General features: G+C 60.8%; 1 protein-coding gene across 5 annotated transcripts in view; it reads left to right on the top strand.

The window, feature by feature from the left end:
• Positions 1–14023, top strand: part of mia2 (MIA SH3 domain ER export factor 2) — a 121015-nt gene that overhangs the window by 31110 nt on the left and 75882 nt on the right. The window lies entirely within an intron of this gene.

Here is a 14023-nt window from a genome sequence, read left to right on the forward strand (position 1 = left end):
CCGTGTCCCTCACCGTCCGCGTGAACTCCACCCTGTCCGTGTCCCTCAAAGTCCGCGTGAACTCCACCCTGTCCGCGTGAACTCCACCCTGTCCGTGTCCCTCACTGTCCGCGTGAACTCCACCCTGTCCGTGTCCCTCACTGTCCGCGTGAACTCCACCCTGTCCGTGTCACTCACTGACCGCGTGAACTCCACCCTGTCCGTGTCCCTCACCGTCCGTGTGAACTCCACCCTGTCCGTGTCCCTCACCGTCCGTGTGAACTCCACCCTGTCCGTGTGAACTCCACCCTGTCCGTGTCCCTCACCGTCCGTGTGAAATCCACCCTGTCCGTGTGAACTCCACCCTGTACGTGTGAACTCCACCCTGTCCGTATCCCTCACCGTCCGTGTGAACTCCAGCCTGTCCGTGTGAACTCCACCCTGTCCGTGTCCCTCACCGTGCGTGTGAACTCCACCCTGTCCGTGTGAACTCCAATCTGTCCGTGTCCCTCACCGTCCGTGTGAACTCCACCCTGTCCGTGTGAACTCCATCCTCTCCGTGTCCCTCACTGTCCGTGTGAACTCCACCCTGTCCGTGTCCCTCACTATCCGTGGGAACTCCATCTGTCCGTGTGAACTCCACCCTGTCTGTGTCCCTCACCGTCCGTGTCCCTCACCGTCCGTGTGAACTCCACCCTGTCCGTGTCCCTCACCGTCCGCGTGAACTCCACCTTGTCCGTGTGAACTCCACCCTGTCCGTCCCTCACCGTCCGTGTGAACTCCACCCTGTCCGTGTCCCTCACCGTCCGTGTGAACTCCACCCTGTCGGTGTCCCTCACTGACCGTGTGAACTCCACCCTGTCCGTGTCCCTCACTGTCCGTGTGAACTCCAGCCTTTCCGTGTGAACTCCACCCTTTCCGTGTGAACTCCACCCTTTCCGTGTGAACCCCACCCTGTCCGTGTGAACCCCACCCTGTGCGTGTGAACTCCACCCTGTCCGTGTCCCTCACTGTCCGTGTGAACTCCACCCTGTCCGTGTCCCTCACCGTCCGTGTGAACTCCACACTGTCCGTGTGAACTCCACCCTGTCCGTGTCCCTCACTGTCCGTGTGAACTCCACCGTGTCCCTCACCGTCCGTGTGATCTCCACCCTTTCCAAGTGAACTCCACCCTGTCCGTGTCCCTCACTGTCCGTGTGAAATTCACCCTGTCTGTGTCCCTCACCGTCCGTGTGTACTCGACCCTGTCCGTGTGAATTCCACCCCGTCTGTGTCCCTCACCGTCCGCGTGAACTCCACCCTGTCCGTGTCCCTCACTGTCCGCGTGAACTCCACCCTGTCCGTGTCCCTCACCGTCCGTGTGAACTCCACCCTGTCCCTGTCCCTCACTGTCCGTGTGAACTCCACCTTGTCCGTGTCCCTCACTGTCCGTGTCCCTCACCGTCCGCATGAACTCCACCCTGTCCGTGTCCCTCACCGTCCGAATGAACTCCACCCTGTCCGTGTCCCTCAACGTCCGCGTGAACTCCACCCTTTCCGTGTCCCTCACTGTCCGTGTGAAATCCACCCCGTCCGTGTCCCTCCCTGTCCGTGTGAACTCCTCCCTGTCCGTGTGAACTCCACCCTGTCCGTGTCCCTCACCGTCCGTGTGAACTCCACCCTGTCCGTGTCCCTCACCGTCCGTGTGAACTCCACCCTGTCCGGGTCCCTCACCGTCCGTGTGAACTCCACCCTGTCCGTGTCCCTCACCGTCCGAGTGAACTCCACCCTGTCCGTGTCCCTCACCGTCCGAGTGAACTCCACCCTGTCCGTGTCCCTCACTGTCCGTGTGTACTCCACCCTGTCCGTGTGAACTCCACCCTGTCCATGTGAACTCCACCCTGTCCGTGTCCCTCACCGTCCGTGTGAACTCCACCCTGTTCGTGTCCCTCACTGTCCGTGTGAACTCCACCCTGTCCGTGTGAACCCCACCCTGTCCGTGTCCCTCACCGTCCGCGTGAAATCCACCCTGTCCGTGTCCCTCACCGTCCGTTTGAACTCCACCCTTTCCATGACCCTCACTGACCGTGTGAACTCCACCCTCTCCGTGTACCTCACCGTCCGTGTGAAATCCACCCTGTCCGTGTGAACTCCACCCTGTCCGTGTCCCTCACTGTCCGTGTGAACTCCACCCTGTCCGTGTTCCTCACCGTCCGCGTGAACTCCACCTTGTCCGTGTGAACTCCACCCTGTCCGTGTCCCTCACCGTCCGTGTGAACTCCACCCTGTCCGTGTCCCTCACCGTCCGTGTGAACTCCACCCTGTCCGTGTCCCTCACTGACCGTGTGAAATCCACCCTGTCCGTGTCCCTCACCGTCCGTTTGAACTCCACCCTTTCCATGACCCTCACTGACCGTGTGAACTCCACCCTCTCCGTGTACCTCACCGTCCGTGTGAACTCCATCCTGTCCGTGTCCCTCACTGTCCGTGTGAACTCCACCCTGTCCGTGTCCCTCACTGACCGTTTGAACTCCACCCTGTCCCTGTCCCTCACTGTCCGTGTGAACTCCACCCTGTCCGTATCCCTCACCGTCCGTGTGAACTCCAGCCTGTACGTGTGAACTCCACCCCGTCCGTGTCCCTCACCGTGCGTGTGAACTCCACCCTGTCCGTGTGAACTCCAATCTGTCCGTGTCCCTCACCGTCAGTGTCAACTCCACCCTGTCCGTGTGAACTCCATCCTCTCCGTGTCCCTCACCGTCCGTGTGAACTCCACCCTGTCCGTGTCCCTCACTGTCCGTGGGAACTCCATGCTGTCCGTGTGAACTCCACCCTGTCTGTGTCCCTCACCGTCCGTGTCCCTCACCGTCCGTGTGAACTCCACCCTGTCCGTGTCCCTCACCATCCGCGTGAACTCCACCTTGTCCGTGTGAACTCCACCCTGTCCGTGTCCCTCACCGTCCGTGTGAACTCCACCCTGTCCGTGTCCCTCACCGTCCGTGTGAACTCCACCCTGTCCGTGTCCCTCACTGACCGTGTGAAATCCACCCTGTCCGTGTCCCTCACCGTCCGTTTGAACTCCACCCTTTCCATGACCCTCACTGACCGTGTGAACTCCACCCTCTCCGTGTACCTCACCGTCCGTGTGAAATCCACCCTGTCCGTGTGAACTCCACCCTGTCCGTGTCCCTCACTGTCCGTGTGAACTCCACCCTGTCCGTGTCCCTCACCGTCTGTGTGAACTCCACCCTGTCCGTATGAACTCCACCCTGTCTGTGTCACTCACCGTCCGTGTGATCTCCACCCTGTCCGTGTCCCTCACCGTCCGCGTGAACTCCACCCTGTCCGTGTCCCTCACCATCCGTGTGAACTCCACCCTGTCCCTGTCCCTCACTGTCCGTGTGAACTCCACCCTGTCCGTGTCCCTCACTGTCCGTGTGAACTCCACCCTGTCCGTGTGAACTCCACCCTGTCCGTGTCCCTCACTGTCCGTGTGAACTCCACCCTGTCCGTGTGAACTCCACCCTGTCCGTGTCCCTCACTGTCCGTGTGAAATCCACCCTGTCCCTGTCCCTCACTGTCCGTGTGAACTCCACCCTGTCCGTGTGAACTCCACCCTGTCCGTGTCCCTCACTGACCGTGTGAACTCCACCCTGTTGGTGTCCCTCACTGTCCGTGTGAACTCCACCCTTTCCGTGTGAACCCCACCCTGTCCGTGTGAACTCCACCCTGTCCGTGTCCCTCAACGTCCGCGTGAACTCCACCTTGTCCGTGTGAACTCCACCCTGTCCTTGTCCCTTAACGTCCGCGTGAACTCCATCCTGTCCGTGTCCCTCACCTTCCGCGTGAACTCCACCTTATCCGTGTGAACTCCACCCTGTCCGTGTCCCTCAACGTCCGCGTGAACTCCACCCTGTCCGTGTGAACTCCACCCTGTCCGTGTCCCTCACCGTCCGCGTGAACTCCACCTTGTCCGTGTGAACTCCACCCTGTCCGTGTCCCTCACTGTCCGTGTGAACTCCATCCTTTCCGTGTCCCTCACTGTCCGTGTGAACTCCACCCTGTCCGTGTCCCTCACTGACCGTGTGAACTCCACCCTGTCCGTGTCCCTCACTGACCATGTGAACTCTACCCTGTCCGTGTCCCTCACCGTCCGTGTGAACTCCTCCCTGTCCGTGTGAACTCCTCCCTGTCCGTGTGAACTCCACCCAGTCTGTGTCACTCACTGACCGTGTGAACTCCACCCTGTCCGTGTCCCTCACTGTCCATGTGAACTCCACCCTGTCCGTGTCCCTCACAGTCCGTGTGAACTCCACCCTGTCCGTGTGAACTCCATCCTGTCCGTGTCCCTCACTGTCCGTGTGAACCCCACCCTGTCCGTGTCCCTCACCGTCCGTCTGTACCCCACCATGTCCGTATCCCTCACCGTCCGTGTGAACTCCACCCTGTCCGTGTCCCTCACTGTCCGTGTGAAATCCACCCTGTCTGTGTCCCTCACCGTCCGTGTGAACTGCACCCTGTCTGTGCCCCTCACCGTCCGTGTGAACTCCATCCTGTCCGTGTCCCTCACCGTCCGCGTGAACTCCACCTTGTCCGTGTCAAATCCACCCTGTCCTTGTCCCTCAACGTCCGCGTGAACTCCACCCTGTCCGTGTGAACTCCATCCTGTCCGTGTCCCTCACTGTCCGTGTGAACTCCACCCTGTCCGTGTCCCTCACTGACCGTTTGAACTCCACCCTGTCCCTGTCCCTCACTGTCCGTGTGAACTCCACCCTGTCCGTATCCCTCACCGTCCGTGTGAACTCCAGCCTGTCCGTGTCCAACACCGTGCGTGTGAACTCCAATCTGTCCGTGTCCCTCACCGTCCGTGTGAACTCCACCCTGTCCGTGTGAACTCCATCCTCTCCGTGTCCCTCACCGTCCGTGTGAACTCCACCCTGTCCGTGTCCCTCACTGTCCGTGGGAACTCCATGCTGTCCGTGTGAACTCCACCCTGTCTGTGTCCCTCACCGTCCGTGCCCCTCACCGTCCGTGTGAACTCCACCCTGTCCGTGTCCCTCACCGTCCGCGTGAACTCCACCTTGTCCGTGTGAACTCCACCCTGTCCGTGTCCCTCACCGTCCGTGTGAACTCCACCCTGTCCGTTTCCCTCACCGTCCGTGTGAACTCCACCCTGTCCGTGTCCCTCACTGACCGTGTGAACTCCACCCTGTCCGTGTCCCTCACTGTCCGTGTGAACTCCAGCCTTTCCGTGTGAACTCCACCCTTTCCGTGTGAACCCCACCCTGTCCGTGTGAACCCCACCATGTGCGTGTGAACTCAACCCTGTCCGTGTCCCTCACTGTCCGTGTGAACTCCACCCTGTCCGTGTCCCTCACCGTCCGTGTGAACTCCACACTGTCCGTGTGAACTCCACCCTGTCCGTGTCCCTCACTGTCCGTGTGAACTCCACCGTGTCCCTCACCGTCCGTGTGATCTCCACCCTTTCCATGTGAACTCCACCCTGTCCGTGTCCCTCACTGTCCGTGTGAAATTCACCCTGTCTGTGTCCCTCACCGTCCGTGTGTACTCGACCCTGTCCGTGTGAACTCCACCCCGTCTGTGTCCCTCACCGTCCGCGTGAACTCCACCCTGTCCGTGTCCCTCACCGTCAGCGTGAACTCCACCCTGTCCGTGTCCCTCACCGTCCGCGTGAACTCCACCCTTTCCGTGTCCCTCACTGTCCGTGTGAAATCCACCCCGTCCGTGTCCCTCACCGTACGTGTGAACTCCTCCCTGTCCGTGTGAACTCCACCCTGTCCGTGTCCCTCACCGTCCGTGTGAACTCCACCCTGTCCGTGTCCCTCACCGTCCGTGTGAACTCCACCCTGTCCAGGTCCCTCACCGTCCGTGTGAACTCCACCCTGTCCGTGTCCCTCACCGTCCGAGTGAACTCCACCCTGTCCGTGTCCCTCACCGTCCGAGTGAACTCCACCCTGTCCGTGTCCCTCACTGTCCGTGTGTACTCCACCCTGTCCGTGTGAACTCCACGCTGTCCGTGTGAACTCCACCCTGTCCGTGTCCCTCACCGTCCGTGTGAACTCCACCCTGTCCGTGTCCCTCACTGTCCGTGTGAACTCCACCCTGTCCGTGTGAACCCCACCCTGTCCGTGTCCCTCACCGTCCGCGTGAAATCCACCCTGTCCGTGTCCCTCACCGTCCGTTTGAACTCCACCCTTTCCATGACCCTCACCGACCGTGTGAACTCCACCCTCTCCGTGTACCTCACCGTCCGTGTGAAATCCACCCTGTCCGTGTGAACTCCACCCTGTCCGTGTCCCTCACTGTCCGTGTGAACTCCACCCTGTCCGTGTCCCTCACCGTCTGTGTGAACTCCACCCTGTCCGTGTGAACTCCACCCTGTCCGTGTCCCTCACTGTCCGTGTGAACTCCACCCTGTCCGTGTCCCTCACCGTCCGTGTGAACTCCACCCTGTCCGTGTGAACTCCACCCTGTCCGTGTCCCTCACCGTCCGTGTGAACTCCACCCTGTCCGTGTCCCTCACCGTCCGTGTGTACTCCACCCTGTCCGTGTGAACTCCATCCTGTCCGTGTCCCTCACCGTCCATGTGAATTCCACCCTGTCCGTGTGAACTCCATCCTGTCCGTGTCCCTCACCGTCCGTGTGAACTCCACCCTGTCCGTGTCCCTCACTGACCGTGTGAACTCCACCCTGTCCGTGTCCCTCACCGTCCGTGTGAACTGCACCCTGTCTGTGTCCCTCACCGTCCGTGTGAACTCCATCCTGTCCGTGTCCCTCACCGTCCGCGTGAAATCCACCATGTCCTTGTCGCTCACCGTCCGTGTGAACCCCACCCTGTCCGTGTGAACCCCACCCTGTCCGTGTGAACTCCACCCTGTCCGTGTCCCTCACTGTCCGTGTGAACTCCACCCTGTCCGTGTCCCTCACCGTCCGTGTGAACTCCACACTGTCCGTGTGAACTCCACCCTGTCCGTGTGCCTCACTGTCCGTGTGAACTCCACCCTGTCCGTGTCCCTCACCGTCCGCGTGAACTCCACCTTGTCCGTGTGAACTCCACCCTGTCCTTGTCCCTCAATGTCCGCGTGAACTCCACCCTGTCCGTGTGAACTCCACCCTATCCGTGTCCCTCACCGTCCGAGTGAACTCCACCTTGTCCGTGTGAACTCCACACTGTCCGTGTCCCTCACTGTCCGCGTGAAATCCACCGTCCTTGTCCCTCACCGTTCGCGTGAACTCTACCTTGTCCGTGTGAACTCCACCCTGTCCTTGTCCCTCAACGTCAGCGTGAACTCCACCCTGTCCGTGTGAACTCCACCCTGTCCGTGTCCCTCACCGTCCGCGTGAACTCCAACTTGTCCGTGTGAACTCCACCCTGTCCGTGTCCCTCAACGTCCGCGTGAACTCCACCTTGTCCGTGTGAACTCCACCCTGTCCTTGTCCCTCAACGTCCGCGTGAACTCCACCCTGTCCGTGTCCCTCACCGTCCGCGTGAACTCCACCTTGTCCGTGTGAACTCCACCCTGTCCGTGTCCCTCAACGTCCGCGTGAACTCCACCCAGTCCATGTGAACTCCACCCTGTCCGTGTCCCTCACTGTCCGTGTGAAATCCACCCTGTCTGTGTCCCTCACCGTCCGTGTGAACTGCACCCTGTCTGTGTCCCTCACCGTCCGTGTGAACTCCATCCTGTCCGTGTCCCTCACCGTCCGCGTGAACTCCACCTTGTCCGTGTCAAATCCACCCTGTCCTTGTCCCTCAACGTCCGTGTGAACTCCACCCTGTCCGCGTGAACTCCACCCTGTCCGTGTCCCTCACCGTCCGCGTGAACTCCACCTTGTCCGTGTGAACTCCACCCTGTCCGTGTCCCTCACTGTCCGTGTGAACTCCATCCTGTCCGTGTCCCTCACTGTCCGTGTGAACTCCACCCTGTCCGTGTCCCTCACTGACCGTTTGAACTCCACCCTGTCCCTGTCCCTCACTGTCCGTGTGAACTCCACCCTTTCCGTGTGAACCCCACCCTTTCCGTGTGAACCCCACCCTGTCCGTGTGAACTCCACCCTGTCCGTGTCCCTCACTGTCCGTGTGAACTCCACCCTGTCCGTGTCCCTCACCCTTCGTGTGAACTCCACACTGTCCGTGTGAACTCCACCCTGTCCTTGTCCCTCAACGTCTGCGTGAACTCCACCCTGTCCGTGTCCCTCACCCTCCGCGTGAACTCCACCTTGTCCGTGTGAACTCCACCCTGTCCGTGTCACTCACCGTCCGTGTGAACTCCACCCTGTCCGTGTCCCTCACCGACCGTGTGAACTCCACCCTGTCCGTGTCCCTCACTGTCCGTGTGAAATTCACCCTGTCTGTGTCCCTCACCGTCCGTGTGTACTCGACCCTGTCCGTGTGAACTCCACCCCGTCTGTGTCCCTCACCGTCCGCGTGAACTCCACCCTGTCCGTGTCCCTCACCGTCAGCGTGAACTCCACCCTGTCCGTGTCCCTCACCGTCCGCGTGAACTCCACCCTTTCCGTGTCCCTCACTGTCCGTGTGAAATCCACCCCGTCCGTGTCCCTCACCGTACGTGTGAACTCCTCCCTGTCCGTGTGAACTCCACCCTGTCCGTGTCCCTCACCGTCCGTGTGAACTCCACCCTGTCCGTGTCCCTCACCGTCCGTGTGAACTCCACCCTGTCCAGGTCCCTCACCGTCCGTGTGAACTCCACCCTGTCCGTGTCCCTCACCGTCCGAGTGAACTCCACCCTGTCCGTGTCCCTCACCGTCCGAGTGAACTCCACCCTGTCCGTGTCCCTCACCGTCCGAGTGAACTCCACCCTGTCCGTGTCCCTCACTGTCCGTGTGTACTCCACCCTGTCCGTGTGAACTCCACGCTGTCCGTGTGAACTCCACCCTGTCCGTGTCCCTCACCGTCCGTGTGAACTCCACCCTGTCCGTGTCCCTCACTGTCCGTGTGAACTCCACCCTGTCCGTGTGAACCCCACCCTGTCCGTGTCCCTCACCGTCCGCGTGAAATCCACCCTGTCCGTGTCCCTCACCGTCCGTTTGAACTCCACCCTTTCCATGACCCTCACCGACCGTGTGAACTCCACCCTCTCCGTGTACCTCACCGTCCGTGTGAAATCCACCCTGTCCGTGTGAACTCCACCCTGTCCGTGTCCCTCACTGTCCGTGTGAACTCCACCCTGTCCGTGTCCCTCACCGTCTGTGTGAACTCCACCCTGTCCGTGTGAACTCCACCCTGTCCGTGTCCCTCACTGTCCGTGTGAACTCCACCCTGTCCGTGTCCCTCACCGTCCGTGTGAACTCCACCCTGTCCGTGTGAACTCCACCCTGTCCGTGTCCCTCACCGTCCGTGTGAACTCCACCCTGTCCGTGTCCCTCACCGTCCGTGTGTACTCCACCCTGTCCGTGTGAACTCCATCCTGTCCGTGTCCCTCACCGTCCATGTGAATTCCACCCTGTCCGTGTGAACTCCATCCTGTCCGTGTCCCTCACCGTCCGTGTGAACTCCACCCTGTCCGTGTCCCTCACTGACCGTGTGAACTCCACCCTGTCCGTGTCCCTCACCGTCCGTGTGAACTGCACCCTGTCTGTGTCCCTCACCGTCCGTGTGAACTCCATCCTGTCCGTGTCCCTCACCGTCCGCGTGAAATCCACCATGTCCTTGTCGCTCACCGTCCGTGTGAACCCCACCCTGTCCGTGTGAACCCCACCCTGTCCGTGTGAACTCCACCCTGTCCGTGTCCCTCACTGTCCGTGTGAACTCCACCCTGTCCGTGTCCCTCACCGTCCGTGTGAACTCCACACTGTCCGTGTGAACTCCACCCTGTCCGTGTGCCTCACTGTCCGTGTGAACTCCACCCTGTCCGTGTCCCTCACCGTCCGCGTGAACTCCACCTTGTCCGTGTGAACTCCACCCTGTCCTTGTCCCTCAATGTCCGCGTGAACTCCACCCTGTCCGTGTGAACTCCACCCTATCCGTGTCCCTCACCGTCCGAGTGAACTCCACCTTGTCCGTGTGAACTCCACACTGTCCGTGTCCCTCACTGTCCGCGTGAAATCCACCGTCCTTGTCCCTCACCGTTCGCGTGAACTCTACCTTGTCCGTGTGAACTCCACCCTGTCCTTGTCCCTCAACGTCAGCGTGAACTCCACCCTGTCCGTGTGAACTCCACCCTGTCCGTGTCCCTCACCGTCCGCGTGAACTCCAACTTGTCCGTGTGAACTCCACCCTGTCCGTGTCCCTCAACGTCCGCGTGAACTCCACCTTGTCCGTGTGAACTCCACCCTGTCCTTGTCCCTCAACGTCCGCGTGAACTCCACCCTGTCCGTGTCCCTCACCGTCCGCGTGAACTCCACCTTGTCCGTGTGAACTCCACCCTGTCCGTGTCCCTCAACGTCCGCGTGAACTCCACCCAGTCCATGTGAACTCCACCCTGTCCGTGTCCCTCACTGTCCGTGTGAAATCCACCCTGTCTGTGTCCCTCACCGTCCGTGTGAACTGCACCCTGTCTGTGTCCCTCACCGTCCGTGTGAACTCCATCCTGTCCGTGTCCCTCACCGTCCGCGTGAACTCCACCTTGTCCGTGTCAAATCCACCCTGTCCTTGTCCCTCAACGTCCGTGTGAACTCCACCCTGTCCGCGTGAACTCCACCCTGTCCGTGTCCCTCACCGTCCGCGTGAACTCCACCTTGTCCGTGTGAACTCCACCCTGTCCGTGTCCCTCACTGTCCGTGTGAACTCCATCCTGTCCGTGTCCCTCACTGTCCGTGTGAACTCCACCCTGTCCGTGTCCCTCACTGACCGTTTGAACTCCACCCTGTCCCTGTCCCTCACTGTCCGTGTGAACTCCACCCTTTCCGTGTGAACCCCACCCTTTCCGTGTGAACCCCACCCTGTCCGTGTGAACTCCACCCTGTCCGTGTCCCTCACTGTCCGTGTGAACTCCACCCTGTCCGTGTCCCTCACCCTTCGTGTGAACTCCACACTGTCCGTGTGAACTCCACCCTGTCCTTGTCCCTCAACGTCTGCGTGAACTCCACCCTGTCCGTGTCCCTCACCCTCCGCGTGAACTCCACCTTGTCCGTGTGAACTCCACCCTGTCCGTGTCACTCACCGTCCGTGTGAACTCCACCCTGTCCGTGTCCCTCACCGACCGTGTGAACTCCACCCTGTCCGTGTCCCTCACTGTCCGTGTGAACTCCACTCTTTCCGTGTGAACTCCACCCTTTCCGTGTGAACCCCACCCTTTCCGTGTGAACCCCACCCTGTCCGTGTGAACCCCACCCTGTGCGTGTGAACTCCACCCTGTCCGTGTCCCTCACTGTCCGTGTGAACTCCACCCTGTCCGTGTCCCTCACCGTCCGTGTGAACTCCACACTGTCCGTGTGAACTCCACCCTGTCCGTGTCCCTCACTGTCCGTGTGAACTCCACCGTGTCCCTCACCGTCCGTGTGATCTCCACCCTTTCCATGTGAACTCCACCCTGTCCGTGTCCCTCACTGTCCGTGTGAAATCCACCCTGTCTGTGTCCCTCACCGTCCGTGTGTACTCGACCCTGTCCATGTGAACTCCACCCCGTCTGTGTCCCTCGCCGTCCGCGTGAACTCCACCCTGTCCGTGTCCCTCACTGTCCGCGTGAACTCCACCCTGTCCGTGTCCCTCACCGCCCGTGTGAACTCCACCCTGTCCCTGTCCCTCACTGTCCGTGTGAACTCCACCTTGTCCGTGTCTCTCAATGTCCGTGTCCCTCACCGTCCGCGTGAACTCCACCCTGTCCGTGTCCCTCACCGTCCGCGTGAACTCCACCCTTTCCGTGTCCCTCACTGTCCGTGTGAAATCCACCCCGTCCGTGTCCCTCACCGTCCGTGTGAACTCCTCCCTGTCCGTGTGAACTCTACCCTGTCCGTGTCCCTCACCGTCCGTGTGAACTCCACCCTGTCCGTGTCCCTCACCGTCCGTGTGAACTCCACCCTGTCCGTGTCCCTCACCGTCCGTGTGAACTCCACCCTGTCCGTGTCCCTCACCGTCCGAGTGAACTCCACCCTGTCCGTGTCCCTCACTGTCCGTGTGTACTCCATCCTGTCCCTGTGAACTCCACCCTGTCCCTGTGAACTCCACCCTGTCCGTGTCCCTCACTGTCCGTCTGAACTCCACCGTGTCCCTCACCGTCCGTGTGAACTCCACCCTGTCCGTGTCCCTCACTGTCCGTGTGAACTCCACCCTGTCCGTGTGAACCCCACCCTGTCCGTGTCCCTCACCGTCCGCGTGAAATCCACCCTGTCCGTGTCCCTCACCGTCCGTTTGAACTCCACCATTTCCATGACCCTCACCGACCGTGTGAACTCCACCCTGTCCGTGTCCCTCACTGTCCGTGTGAAGTCCACCCTGTCCGTGTGTAATCCACCCTGTCCTTGTCCCTCACCGTTCGCGTGAACTCCACCTTGTCCGTGTGAACTCCACCCTGTCCTTGTCCCTCAACGTCCGCGTGAACTCCACCCTGTCCGTGTGAACTCAACCCTGTCCGTGTCCCTCACCGTCCGCGTGAACTCCAACTTGTCCGTGTGAACTCCACCCTGTCCGTGTCCCTCAACGTCCGCGTGAACTCCACCTTGTCTGTGTGAACTCCACCCTGTCCTTGTCCCTTAACGTCCGCGTGAACTCCATCCTGTCCGTGTCCCTCACCTTCCGCGTGAACTCCACCTTATCCGTGTGAACTCCACCCTGTCCGTGTCCCTCAACGTCCGCGTGAACTCCACCCTGTCCGTGTGAACTCCACCCTGTCCGTGTCCCTCACCGTCCGCGTGAACTCCACCTTGTCCGTGTGAACTCCACCCTGTCCATGTGAACTCCACCCAGTCTGTGTCACTCACTGACCGTGTGAACTCCACCCTGTCTCTGTCCCTCACTGTCCATGTGAACTCCACCCTGTCCGTGTCCCTCACAGTCCGTGTGAACTCCACCCTGTCCGTGTGAACTCCATCCTGTCCGTGTCCCTCACTGTCCGTGTGAACCCCACCCTGTCCGTGTCCCTCACTGTCCGTCTGTACCCCACCATGTCCGTATCCCTCACCGTCCGTGTGAACTCCACCCTGTCCGTGTCCCTCACCGTCCGAGTGAACTCCACCCTGTCCGTGTCCATCACTGTCCGTGTGAACTCCATCCTGTCCGTGTGAACTCCACCCTGTCCATGTGAACTCAACCCTGTCCATGTTCCGCACTGTCCGTGTGAACCCCACCCTGTCCGTGTCCCTCACCGTCCGTGTGAACTCCACCCTGTCCATGTGAACTCCACCCTGTCCGTGTCCCTCACTGTCCGTCTGAACTCCACTGTGTCCCTCACCGTCCGTGTGAACTCCACCCTGTCCGTGTCCCTCACTGTCCGTGTGAACTCCACCCTGTCCGTGTGAACCCCACCCTGTCCGTGTCCCTCACCGTCCGCGTGAAATCCACCCTGTCCGTGTCCCTCACCGTCCGTTTGAACTCCACCCTGTCCGTGTCCCTCACTGTCCGTGTGAACTCCACCCTGTCCGTGTCCCTCACCGTCCGTGTGAACTCCACCCTGTCCGTGTGAACTGCACCCTGTCCATGTCTCTCACCGTCGGTGTGTACTCCACCCTGTCCGTGTGAACTCCATCCTGTCTGTGTCCCTCACCGTCCATGTGAATTCCACCCTGTCCGTGTGATCTCCATCCTGTCCGTGTCCCTCACCGTCCGTGTGAACTCCACCCTGTCCGTGTCCCTCACTGTCCGTGTGAACTCCACCCTGTCCGTGTCCCTCACCGTCCGTGTGAACTCCACACTGTCCGTGTGTACTCCACCCTGTCCGTGTGAACTCCATCCTGTCTGTGTCCCTCACCGTCCATGTGAATTCCACCCTGTCCGTGTGATCTCCATCCTGTCCGTGTCCCTCACCGTCCGTGTGAACTCCACCCTGTCCGTGTCCCTCACTGACCGTGTGAACTCCACCCTGTCCGTGTCCCTCACCGTCCGTGTGAACTCCACCCTGTCCGTGTCCCTCACTGTCCGTGTGAACTC

Source organism: Hemitrygon akajei, chromosome 3 (assembly GCF_048418815.1).
Source record: "Hemitrygon akajei chromosome 3, sHemAka1.3, whole genome shotgun sequence".
Taxonomy (NCBI): domain Eukaryota; kingdom Metazoa; phylum Chordata; class Chondrichthyes; order Myliobatiformes; family Dasyatidae; genus Hemitrygon; species Hemitrygon akajei.